Here is a 12,190-nt window from a genome sequence, read left to right as displayed (position 1 = left end):
CATCTTTTCCCGCAGGGCCATCTTTTTACTAAGCCCTGGTCTATACTACAAGTTTAGGTCAAATTTAGCAGCGTTAGATTGATTTAACCCTGCACCCGTCCACACAATGAAGCCATTTTTGTCGACTTAAAGGGCTCTTAAAATCGATTTCAGTACTCCTCTCTGACGTGCGCTGAAATCGACATCGCAGGGTCGAATTTAGGGTAGTGTGGATGCAATTCGACGGTATTGGGCTCCGGGAGCTATCCCAGAGGACTCCATTGTGACCGCTCTGGACAGCACTTTCAACTCAGATGCACTAGCCAGGTACACAGCAAAAACCCTGGGAACTTTTGAATTTCATTTCCTGTTTGGCCAGCGTGGTGAGCTCATCAGCACAGGTGACCATGCAAGTCCCAGAATCGCAAAAGAGCTCCAGCATGGACCGAACGGGAGATACTGGATCTGACCACTGTTTGGGGAGACGAATCTGTGCTATCAGAACTCCGTTCCAAAAGACTAAATGACAAAATATTTGAAAAAAATCTCCAAGGGCATGATGGACAGAGACTACAACAGGGACCCGCAGCAGTGCCGCAAGAAAATTAAGGAGTTCAGGCAAGCCTACCAAAAAACCAAAGGGGTAAACGGCCGCTCCGGGTCAGAACCCCAGACATGCTGTTTCTATGATGAGCTGCATGCAATTGTAGGGGGGGCCCCTACCACTACCCCACCCCTGTCCATGGACACCTGCAATGGGGGGAGTCTCAAGCAACAGGGATGAGGATTTTGGGGACGAGGAAGATGAGGAGGTGGAGGAGGATGAAGATAGCGCACAGCATGCAAGCGGAGAAACCATTCTCCCCAATAGCCAGGAACTGTTTATCATCCTGGAGCCAATACTCTCCCAACCCTCTCAAGGCAGGCTCATGGACCATGAAGCCAGAGAAGGCAGCTCTGGTGAGTGTACCTTTGTAAATATAATGCATGGTTTAAAAGCAAGCATGTTTAATGATTAATTTGCCCTGGAGACTTTGGATACATTCGCAGCCAGTACAGCCCCTCCTTTTAAATGGCCAACCCAATGGGTGCTTGGTATGGGAAAGGTGGGCGCTGCTGTTTGAAACCATTCCCACATTTTGAAGGTTGAAGAAGCTGAAAGACTGGCATACCGTGGCTGCCTGCAAGCCGAATTCTGTTGCCCAGCCCTACATGTGTGATCTCTCACACCAAACCGGCAGGCCCTGAATATAAGAGGCAAAATGCGACCTTGTACCGAAAGCACGTGCTATGTAATGTTAACAGCTTGGTTCACCATGAAAGAGTCTACCCACTGTTCTCTAAAATGTGTCTTTTTATATACTACTCTCCCTTTTTTTCCTCCCGCAGCTGCAAGTGTTTCAACACTACCCCTATCATATCCGTCCCAGAGGCTAGCAGAGATAAGAAGGTGAAAAAAACCGCACTTGTGATTAAATGTTCTCTGAGCTCATGCAATCCTCCCACACCGAAAGCTCAGCAGAATGCATGGAGGCAATGTCAGAGTCCAGGAAAGCAGAAAATTAACACGAGGACAGGAGGGACAAATGAGATGAGAGGTGGCGGGAGCAAGATGAGAGATGGCGGCAGCACGATGAGCAGAGGCAGGATGCAATGCTGAGGCTACTGGGGGATCAAACTGATATGCTCCGGCATCTGATGGAGCTGCAGGAAAGGCAGCAGGAGCAAAGACCGCTGCTGCTGCCCCTGTGTAACTGCCTGCCCTCCTCCACAAGTTCCATATCCTCCTCACCCAGACTCCCAAGAACGCGCGGGGGGAGGGGGACGCCTCCAGGCACCCAACCACTCCACCCCAGAGGACTGCCCAAGCAACAGAAGGCTGGCATTCAATAAGTTTTGAAGTGCAGCATGGCTTTGTCCTTCCCTCCTCCCCTCATCCACCACCCCACCTGGTGCTTCCCTCCTCCCCCACCCCTCCCGGGCTACCTTGGCAGTTATCCCCCTATTTGTGTGATGAATTAATAAAGAATGCATGATTTTGAAACAATAATGACTTTATTGCCTCTGCAAGAGGTGATCCAAGGAGGGAGGGCGGTTGGCTTACAGGGAAGTAGAGTGAACCAGGGGAGCAGGTTTTCATCAAGGAGAAACATGGGATGGTTGGGAAAGATACATGACACTCACATCTTCAGGAACTCTGGTCTGTTTGAACAGCTGCAGGAAGGGATTTACTTCCCAGACCAGAAAATAACTGTTGGGGACGTTGAAATGCCTATAGTTATCCTTGGGGACTGGAACTGTCACACCATAACCTGGCCAGTCATGAAACTGGTTTTCAAAGCTTCTCTGATGTGCAGTGCGCCCTGCTGTGCTCTTCCAATTGCCCTGGTGTCTCCCTGTGCGTAATCAGTGGCCAGGCGATTTGCGTCAACCTCCCACCCTGCCATAAACGTCTCCCCCTTATTCTCACAGATATTGTGGAGCACGCAGCAAGCGGCAATAACAATTGGAATACTGGTTTCGCTGAGGTCTAACCGAGTCAGTAAACAGCGCCAGCAAGCTTTTAAATGTCCAAATGCACATTCTACCACCATTCTGCACTTGCTCAGCCTACAGTTAAACAGTTCCTGACTACTGTCCAGGCTGCCTGTGTATGGCTTCATGAGCCATGACATTAAGGGGTAGGCTGGGTCCCCAAGGATAACTATAGGCATTTCAATGTCCCCAACAGTTATTTTCTGGTCTGGGAAGTAAGTCCCTTCCTGCAGCTGTTCAAACAGACCAGAGTTCCTGAAGATGCGAGTGTCATGTATCTTTCCCAACCATCCCACATTGATGTCGGTGAAACGTCCCTTGTGATCCACCAGTGCTTGCAGCACCATTGAAAAGTACCCCTTGAGGTTTATGTTCTGGCTGCCAAGGTGGTCCAGTCCCAAGATAGGGATATGCGTTCCATCTATCGCCCTACCACAGTTAGGGAATCTCATTGCAGCAAAGCCATCCACTACGACCTGCACATTTCCCAGAGTCACTACCCTTGATAGCAGCAGCTCAGTGACTGCATTGGCTACTTGGATCACAGCAGCTCCCACAGTAGATTTACCCACTCCAAACTGATTCCTGACTGACCAGTAGCTGTCTGGCGTTGCAAGCTTCCAGAGGGCTATTGCCACTCAGTTCTCAACTGTGAGGGCTGCTCTCATCTTGGTATTCTTGCACTTCAGGGCAGGGGAAAGCAAGTCACAAAGTTCTATGAAAGTGCCCTTATGCATGCAAAAGCTTTGCAGCCACTGGGAATCATCCCAGACCTGCAACACTACATGATACCACCAGTCTGTGCTTGTTTCCCGGGCCCAGAATCGGCATTCCACGGCATGAACCTGCCCCATTACCACCATGATGCTCAAATTGCCAGGGCCCGTACTTTGAGAGAAGTCTGTGTCCATGTCCTCATCACTATCGTGACCGCGCTGTCGTCACCTGCTCACACCTGCAGGATAATGCACGAGGTGTTTACAATGCTCACAACAGCAGCGGCGAGCTGAGCGGGCTCCATGCTTGCCATGGGATGGCGTCTGCAGGAGAGCAGAGTTGCAGTGGAAGCGGTGGATGACGACAGATGCCACGAGAATAGATATTTATACGAAACGATGAGTGGACCTGCGAGGTGGAGTCATGGCACCAGGAGAGCAGAGTTGCAGCGGAAGCGGTGGAGGATGACGGTTAGCACCGCGCACATTTCCCGAGGAAGAACAAAAGTTCCTGTGAGCCCATGACAGACAACATGGAGAAATTCGCTATCAAAACTCAAGCAGGAGAGCAGAGTTGCAGCGGAAGCGGTGGATGACAATGGGATGCCACAAGAATAGATATTTATGAAGAATAACGAGAGGACCTGAAAGGTCAATTCATGGCACCAGAAGAGCAGAGTTGCAGTGGAAGGGGTGGTTGGATGACAACTCTTAGCAGTCCTACTGCACCATCTGCTGAAAACAGTATGGCGTCTGCACAGAAAAAAGGCGTGAAACGATTGCCTGCCTTTGCTTTCACGGAGGGAGGGGCGACGGACGACATGTACCCAAAAACACCCGCGACAATGTTTTTGCCCCATCAGGCATTGGGAGTTCAACCCAGAATTCCAATGGACAGCGGAGACTGCAGGAACTGTGGGATAGCTACCCACAGTGCAACGCTCCGAAAGTCGACACTAGGCACGGTACTGTGGACGCACTCCACTGACTTAATGCGCTTAGTGGGGACACACACAATCAACTGTATAAAATCGCTTCCTAAAAATCAACTTCTATAAATTTGACCTAATTTCATAGTGTAGACATACCCTAAGATATTAAAACACATCCTACATTTTCTTAAACAACTCTTCGGAGATACTGGCCTAGCAAAACAGCTCTACACTGCCATACAGGAGAGAGGTTCAGTTACTCGTTCTGGTATCTTGTTCCCAAGAAGGTTATGCACTCAGACATGTAAGGAGGGTGGTCTAGAGATTTTTAAAACTGACTCCTCCAGTCTATTAAACCACAGCAGACTAGTTAGTCCTCTCCCCTGTTTAACACCCTGGGGATATAACCACCTTCCAGAGTAAACGGTGAATTTCAAAGCTACAGGAGAACTGAACTGTGTTTGTACCCTCCTTTATTGCTTCTTTGTGGTGATTAAAGACTGCCACAAAGTTTCTTTTTCTGCCCCTCCCTTCTTTTTTTAATTAAAACACACACACACACACACGCTCTATCTAGGTACTTAAATAGGCCCTCCATACTGGACCATCTGAGTTCTTCACAAATGTAGATGAATTTATCCTCACAACACAATTATGAGGATAGAAAATATCCCCACCAGGGCAACAGAGAGATTAGGTAACTTTTTGAAGGTGACAGAGGAAGTGTGTGGCAAAGTTAAGCACAGAATTTAACCCCCAATGTCTAAACCACAAGACCATCCTTCCTTTCATTTTAGGAATATTAAATCTTGATGTCCCTATTTTTAAAGGGCTCAAGATCTAATGGGAGGTCAATATTACAAGAGACTCAAATTTAGCACTCAGGATATTTGGATGCTTTGATTTTCCCATGAGGATGCATAATTAGACTTTTAAAGCTTTGTATTTTTTATAATGTAGTTACAAATAACTGCAAGCAAAAATATTTTTCTTAGGCTACAGTAACTCTGAAAAAGATTACAGGAAAGTAACACAACATATATTCAACAGTATAGGTAATACTTTAAGGCTACAATCAAGGGTAGTATAAATTTAATCCAATATCTGATGCTCAGTCTAAAGGGATTTATATCCTACATGCCTCTCTCCCTCCTCCCCCTCTCCCCCACAGCGTGATTAGATCAGTGATCACCAACCAGTAGATCGTGATTGACTGGTCGATCCTGGAGCCTCTGACAATCGATCACAATCTCCAGCCACTAAAAGTCCAGCAGAGTAGCATGGCTAAGGCTCTTTGCCTGCCCATGCCCTGCTCCTGAAAGTGGCCAACACGTCCCTGTCCCTACGGCCCAGGGGGTGGGGGCAGGGGGTCTCCACAGCTCCCATTGGCTGGGAATGGGGAACTGTGGAAAATGGGAGCTGGTGCCTGCAGGGAGGGGCAGCACGCGGAGCCTCATGCCCTCCCCCAGGGTCTGCAGGGACGTGATAGCTGCTTCTGGAAATCACGCAGGGCCGGGGCAGGGAGCCTGCCTTAGCCCCGCTGAGCCACCGACCAGGAGCCACCCGAGGTAAGCACAGCCTGCTGGGAGCCCACACCCCTCCCGCACCCCAACCCCCTGCCCTGAGTCTCCACCTGGAGCCAGCACCCCAAACCCCTTCCTCAGCCCTGAGCCCCCTCCCAGAGCCAGCACCCCTCACCCCCTCCTGTACCCCAACCCCAAGATCAGCCTGGAGCCTCCTCCCACATTCCTAACCCCTCAGCCTCAGCCCAGAGCCCGCACCCCCTCCCACATCCCTACCCCAGCCCGGTGAAAGTGAGTGAGGGTGCAGGAGAGTGAGCAACAGAGGGATAAGTGAATGGAGAAGGGTCTCGGGGGAAGAGGCGGGGCCTCAGGGAAGGAGTGGGGTAGATCCTGGGTTGCATTTACATTCAAAAAGAGATCTTGTGCGTAAGAGGGCTGAAGACCACTGGATTAGATGATCTAACAGGTTCTCTCCATCTCTGATGTTTAAGACTACAATTTTGCGTTCATACTCAAGCAATACCCTTTAAAGTTAATATAAAAATCTCATTAAGTCAGTGGAAGTTTTGCCTGTGTAAGAGAACTGCAGGATCAGATTATCTGATACCAGGTATATTTTAAAAGTTCTTAAATATCAAATAAATGGCAGCTAAACAGTAAAAGTTGTACAATGAACTGGTACATAATAAAATACAAATATACATAAATTAATTGGAACTATAGAGATCAGTAATCCAGAATTACTAGAAACACATCAGATATAAAGTGATAAATTTAAACTAGATAAATACAAACTCCATTGGCCCACTCTCACAAGTGCTTACTACTACTGAACATAGTGTTTGCTACTGAGAGTAGTCCCATTGGGATAAGTCATGGACTAGGAACTCATGGTAGTACCAACTCACTTGGTAGTAAACATTTACAGGGTCAGAGCCCCAAGGCATACCAGTGTCAAGGCTATGCAGAATTAAATTTGGTATACTTAAAACTGTATTAAAATACATAGCATTACACACATACAATTTTAAAAAATCAGCCCCAAGATACTAAAGTGAGTGGGCCCTTCAGCAGTGTCTACAGATAGATAACATATATTTCAATGTACATTTCTATAAAGTAGGTCATTAAAGATAAATCACAGGTACAGGGTATAGAATGGCTTGAGACACATCAACACACAATCACCATGACATGGGTGAAGGCAGGGGGCTGGACTCAATGATCTTTCAAGGTCCCTTCCAGCTCTAGGAGATTGGTATATCTCCCATTATTATTATTATTATTATTATCATGATAGCAGCAATGTAGCTGTGCTGGGGCAGAATCTCCTCTTCTGGCACCCAGGGATGGAGGGATTAGTATGGGGTGGGCTGGGGAAGGCTGAGCTGGGGGAAGTGGGTCCCCTCCATGTGGGGAGGGGGGACTGGTGTGTTGGGGGAGGTGGGTCCCCCGATGTGGGCAGGAGGGGCTGCTATGTTGGGAGGTGGGTCCCCACCATAGGTGGGGGAGGGCTGGTGTGTTGGGGGAGGTGGGTCCCCACCATATGGGCGGGGGCTGGTGTGTTGGGGAGGTGGGTCCCCACCATATGGGCGGGGGCTGGTGTGTTGGGAGGTGGGTCCCCACCATATGTGGGGAGGGCTGGTGTGTTGGGAGGTGGGTCCCCGATGTGGGCGGGAGGGGGCTGCTCTGTTGGGGAAGGTGGGTCCCCACATGTGGGGGCAAACTGGTGTGTTGGGAGGTGGGTCCCCCCATGTGGGCGGGGGGGGCTGGTGTGTTGGGGGAGGTGGGTCCCCCCATGGGGGCGGGGGGGGCTGGTGTGTTGGGGGAGGTGGGTCCCCCCCATGTGGGCAGGGGGGGGCTGGTGTGTTGGGAGGTGGGTCCCCCATGGGGGCGGGGGCTGGTGTGTTGGGGAGGTGGGTCCCCCCCATGTGGGCGGGGGGGGCTGGTGGGTTGGGGGAGGTGGGTCCCCCCATGGGGGCGGGGGGGGCTGGTGTATCGCTGCGTGAAGGGTTTTCGGGCACCGCCCCTCTCCGCTGCTGCCTGGGGCGGGGGGTGTTGAACGGGAACCGCCGCCCGCCCCTGCCCGCCGCGATGGGGGTCCCTCCCCTGCAGGCCCCGCGGAGTCTCCGGCTCTCACCTGCCCGCGAGAGGGGGCCGTTCCCGCCGGGACTTCGGCTGGGCTCCCCCGGCTCCGCCTCACACCCCGCCAGCCACCCCCATGGCCGCCTCCGCCCCGCTACCGCCCGCCCGCCGGCTCCATGCGCCGCCCCGCTGCCGAGAGGCGCCGGCCGGGAGCGTCCCGCGTGGGGCGGGGAGCGGGAGCAGCCGCAGCAGGGCCGCCGCCCCTACGGCTTCCGGGGCCACTCCCTGGTAACGGGGGACGCGGCCACCCCGCCGGGGATACTTCCGGGGGAGGGGCGGCGGCTACGAGAGACCCCGTAACACAGACCCAGCCACCCCCAATCACTGAGACCCCAGCGACCCCCTAAGCCCTGCCCCACCGCCACCCCCAACCAGAGACCCCCCCAAACGGCCACCCCCAAATTACTGAGACTCCCCAGACACCCTCTGAACCCTGCCCCACAGCCACCCCCAACCGGAGACCCCATACCTGCACACCCACTGCCAAATTACTGAGACCCCCAGACACTCCCTTGAACCTCCCCACAGCCACCCCCAACCGGAGACCCTTATGCCCAACCCCTACCCCCAAATTACTGAGATCCCAGAGACTGCTGCCCCCCACAACCATCCCTGAACCACTGAGACCCTCACACCTGAACAGCCACCCCCGAACCACTGAGATGACTCCTTCCCCCCAACAGCTACCCTCGAGACCCCTGGACCTGCATAGCCACCCCTGAACCATAGAGACCCCAAAGACCTCTGCACTCTACGGCCACCCACTGAACCACAGAGACCTCTGACATCCCAGCACTGCACAGCCACCCTTCTGTACCACTGACATCCTCTGCACTGTGGAGCCCCCAGACCTGTACATCCCTCATAGCCACCCTCCCACCCTATGTATTTATTTATTTATTATGGAAGCACACACTTACAAGCCACAGTCAGGGACAAGTACCCCATTGTGCTAAGCTCCATAAAAACACAGAACAAAAAGACAACCCTTGCCCCAAAGAGCTTACAATATAAGCATAAGTCATGACAACAGGTGGAGACAGACAGACAAATGGAGGAGCACAAGAAGATACTATCTCCCAGCATGATAGGCAGCAATTTCAGCACACCAGCTGCCTAACCTTGTCACATTTTTACAGGCATCAGAGCAAAGAAGAGTTTTAAGGAGGGATTTGAAAGAGGAAAATGGGAGAACTCTTTCCAAGCATGAGGGGCAGCATGTGAAAAAGAATGAAAGTGTTTGCTTGTAAAATTAAAAAGCCAGTCACTGTATTACAGAGACCCCTTACAGACACCTTGGCACTGTAGAGACCTCCTCCAGGGCCCCAGACACCCTCTGCAGTATAGAAATCACCATTCATTCACACACACACACACACACACACACACCCCTGCCCCCCCCCCCGCCCCCGATTTATACAGCCCTTCCTCCCCCCATGGTAAAAAGCAGTATATAATAATGTAATTAAAGACTATATCACAATTACCATTAAGATATTGTCATGGTTATTTTTAGTAAAAGTCAGAGGCAGGTCATGGGCAATAAACAAAAATTCAGGGAAGCCTGTGATGTAGTCTATAGGGCTAGTCTGCTTGCTTGCCTATATATCTTTTCTTATGAATGTAACCACTTGTTATAGGTTTATTATTTGTTGCTATAATTAGAGTATTTTGGCTGTTTGTATTCGAGTATTTTAGCTGTAACCTACAGGCCACATCCTATACGTTGAGCTAGGGCAAGTTAGCATACAGATATTCGAGATATGTGATGATGAGCTGGATCATGCAGTATATATGTTTGGAATCTTTAACAGAGATAAGTGGGCATATTAAAGCAAGTTAGTAGGTAAGGTTACCCAAGTTCGTGGCCTTTTTCAGACTTAACAGATACACTACAAAGAACATGGAAACAACCAGTTAAGAAAGAAATAACAGAGGTGAGGATGAGCTAATGGTCACTAATAGTTATGAATATGTCATTAATACGTACAACCATGCCATCCTAAAGAGTAAGTGTACCCTAACATTTTTGTGGGTGAGGAAGTTACGTTTGGACACGGAAGGAGGGCACCTAGGGCTCAGGCCCTATAAAAGGGGCAAAGTACCATGTTGGGTAGGTTCAGCTCATTCATTGTTAGTTTGTTTCAAGCAACTGAATAAAAAGAAAGGCAAGTTGGAAGGGGCAAATAAAAAATATTAAGGGAGTACTTTTTAAATCAAGTTTAAGTCCCAAAAGTTTTGTGCAAATTGTTTTCTATTTTCTTCTAAAGATATTGATTTATCTGCTTTCTGTTTTCCTTTAATACTAAAATTATTACTGGAGTGTTCTTCACCTCTCACTCAAGACTTCAGGAACTTGGAACATCAAACTCTTGACATGTCAGAGGCAAGACTGATCTTTTGTCTCTTATCACCAGGTAATCAAGGAAGGGTGTGAGTATATTAATTGAAAAACATTTATAGTATATAATACCACATATATTGCTAGAACAATATTATTGTGGTTGTAATTGATTAATTATTTGAATACAATTCCATTACTATTCCATTTATCTCAATAAAAGGCTTTAAGGCTGCATTTTGTTCTCAGTGTGAGTTTCCCTGTCATACATCCCAAGGGTCCCTGTAAATTCTGTGTAGCCTGATTCTGGGACAAGAATCTTATTATCTTCTGATCAGAGTAATTGGCGAGCCTATAACCCATATTATCTAAAGATTATTAACCTTAAAAAATCAGGCAATAGTGACCTGTCCCTGACTTTTACTAAAAATAACTGTGACAAAATGGGGCTGATGGGGGATGAGAGCTGGAACCCTGCTGTGGTAGAGGAGGGGGTGGTCCAGCATCTGCTGCAGCTGCACCATCTGGTGCCCACAGCGGCTTGGAGCTTCAGGGTACCCTGCCACCTGTCGCAGCTCAGTGTTCGAGGGCTGGCAGTTGAGAGTCCTGGGGTTCCCCCGCTGCCTGCAGCGGCTGAGAGCTCCAGAGTCCCTCTGCCACCCACAGTGGCTGGGAGCTCCAGGGTCCCCCCACAGTGACTGGGAGCTCCAGGGTCCTCCTGCCGCCTGCAGTGGCTTGGAGCTCTGGGTCCCCCAGCCACCCGGGGTGGTTGAGAAGTGCAGGGGCCCCTGCCGCATGTGGCGGCTCGGAGCTACAGGCCCCCCGCTGTGGCTGGGAGCTGTGGGGACCTCTGACACCTGAAGGAGCTTGGAGCTCCAGGGTTCCCACCAGCTGACAGCTCCAGCCCCATTTCCGCAGGGATGAAGTGGAAAATGTTATGGAGGTCTCTGTCTGTGACATAATCTTAGCCTTAATCAAAGTGTATACACACATGGGGCCAAATTAAGGTTGCACAGGCAATCTTAATTCTGGCATTTCCTAACTTTTGAGTATTTAACTTTGCAACTTTAATGGCAACTTTAATGTAGTATTTTTAATGTAATTTCCTAGGGTTTAAAAAAAAAGAAAAAAATGAAATTCCATCATGTGGAACTATATGGACACTCACATGGGTCATCAACAGGGCTAGAACCTTCAGATCCACTGCATAGACCTCTGCCTCTTGAGCTAACAGAGTAACAGATAGCAGGTTATCATTTTTGGTGTGGGCTAGCATTAGAGAAAGATGGGACATTTTGCCAGCGTATTTCACAGATATTTGCTGACAACAGAGGAATGGTGAGACTCAGGAATCCTGCGTTCTACTCCAGATACTGAGGGCAGTGTCTAGTGGTTTCAAACATTTGTGCCCCAGCCTCTCCACCTTGTCCTTGTCGCAGTCAGTGACCACATATAGACACCCTCCCAGTCCCCTCAGATTCACATCCTCACCCCACTCCCTGGCTTCCCCAGACCCAGCTCCTAGTCCTCTGTGCATTTAAGTCTGGCTGTTCATCCCCTCCTCCTCATCGCTTAAGCACCAGAAAGGAGTGGAGCACTGAAAGCATAGGAAAGACAGTCCTATTCTCAGTTCCTGTGCCTGGAACCATACCTGTCCCTTGGGGCTAGGAGGATCAATGGCAGAAAAAGTCCCACTGAGCCCCTGCAGACCTGGGTTAGAACATTTTCAGTACAGACAGAATCTTCAGAGATTTTACTTGCCAAACTCAAAGAAGCGTCTACTAAACATGTGCAAACTAAGATTTTCAGGGGCTCATGATTTGGACAAATGTGGGTGTATTTTCATAGGAACAGCAAAAATTACATCCCTGACACCAAGGCAACCCAGCCAAATTTCAAGTCCTGGCTCCAAGACATGAAGACTCTAGATCTTCTAAAAATAAAACAGCTTAAGAAAGTTTTGAACATGAGCAAAATTATGCATGTTTCCCTTAATGTTGTTCTTAGAAATGGCTGAAG

The 12,190-nt window shown here is 49.7% G+C and overlaps 1 protein-coding gene across 4 annotated transcripts in view; it reads right to left on the bottom strand.

The window, feature by feature from the left end:
* TTLL1 (tubulin tyrosine ligase like 1) overlaps window positions 1–12,190 on the bottom strand; it is a 39,157-nt gene that overhangs the window by 22,619 nt on the left and 4,348 nt on the right. Inside the window, exon 1 of one of the 4 annotated variants that reach the window (XM_039542252.1) lies at window positions 7,826–7,971. The exons of 1 other annotated variant lie outside the window; for it this stretch is intronic. The gene's annotated coding sequence lies outside the window, so the exon portion shown is untranslated. Of the gene's footprint in view, window positions 1–7,825; window positions 7,972–12,190 lie in introns of those variants that run through there. 2 more of the 4 variants (XM_039542229.1, XM_039542237.1) reach the window with 2 other exon arrangements.

Source organism: Mauremys reevesii, linkage group 1, assembly GCF_016161935.1.
Source record: "Mauremys reevesii isolate NIE-2019 linkage group 1, ASM1616193v1, whole genome shotgun sequence".
NCBI classification, from domain to species: Eukaryota; Metazoa; Chordata; order Testudines; family Geoemydidae; genus Mauremys; species Mauremys reevesii.
Note: the sequence above shows the minus strand (reverse complement) of the source record. Positions and strands in the feature narration are given on the sequence as shown.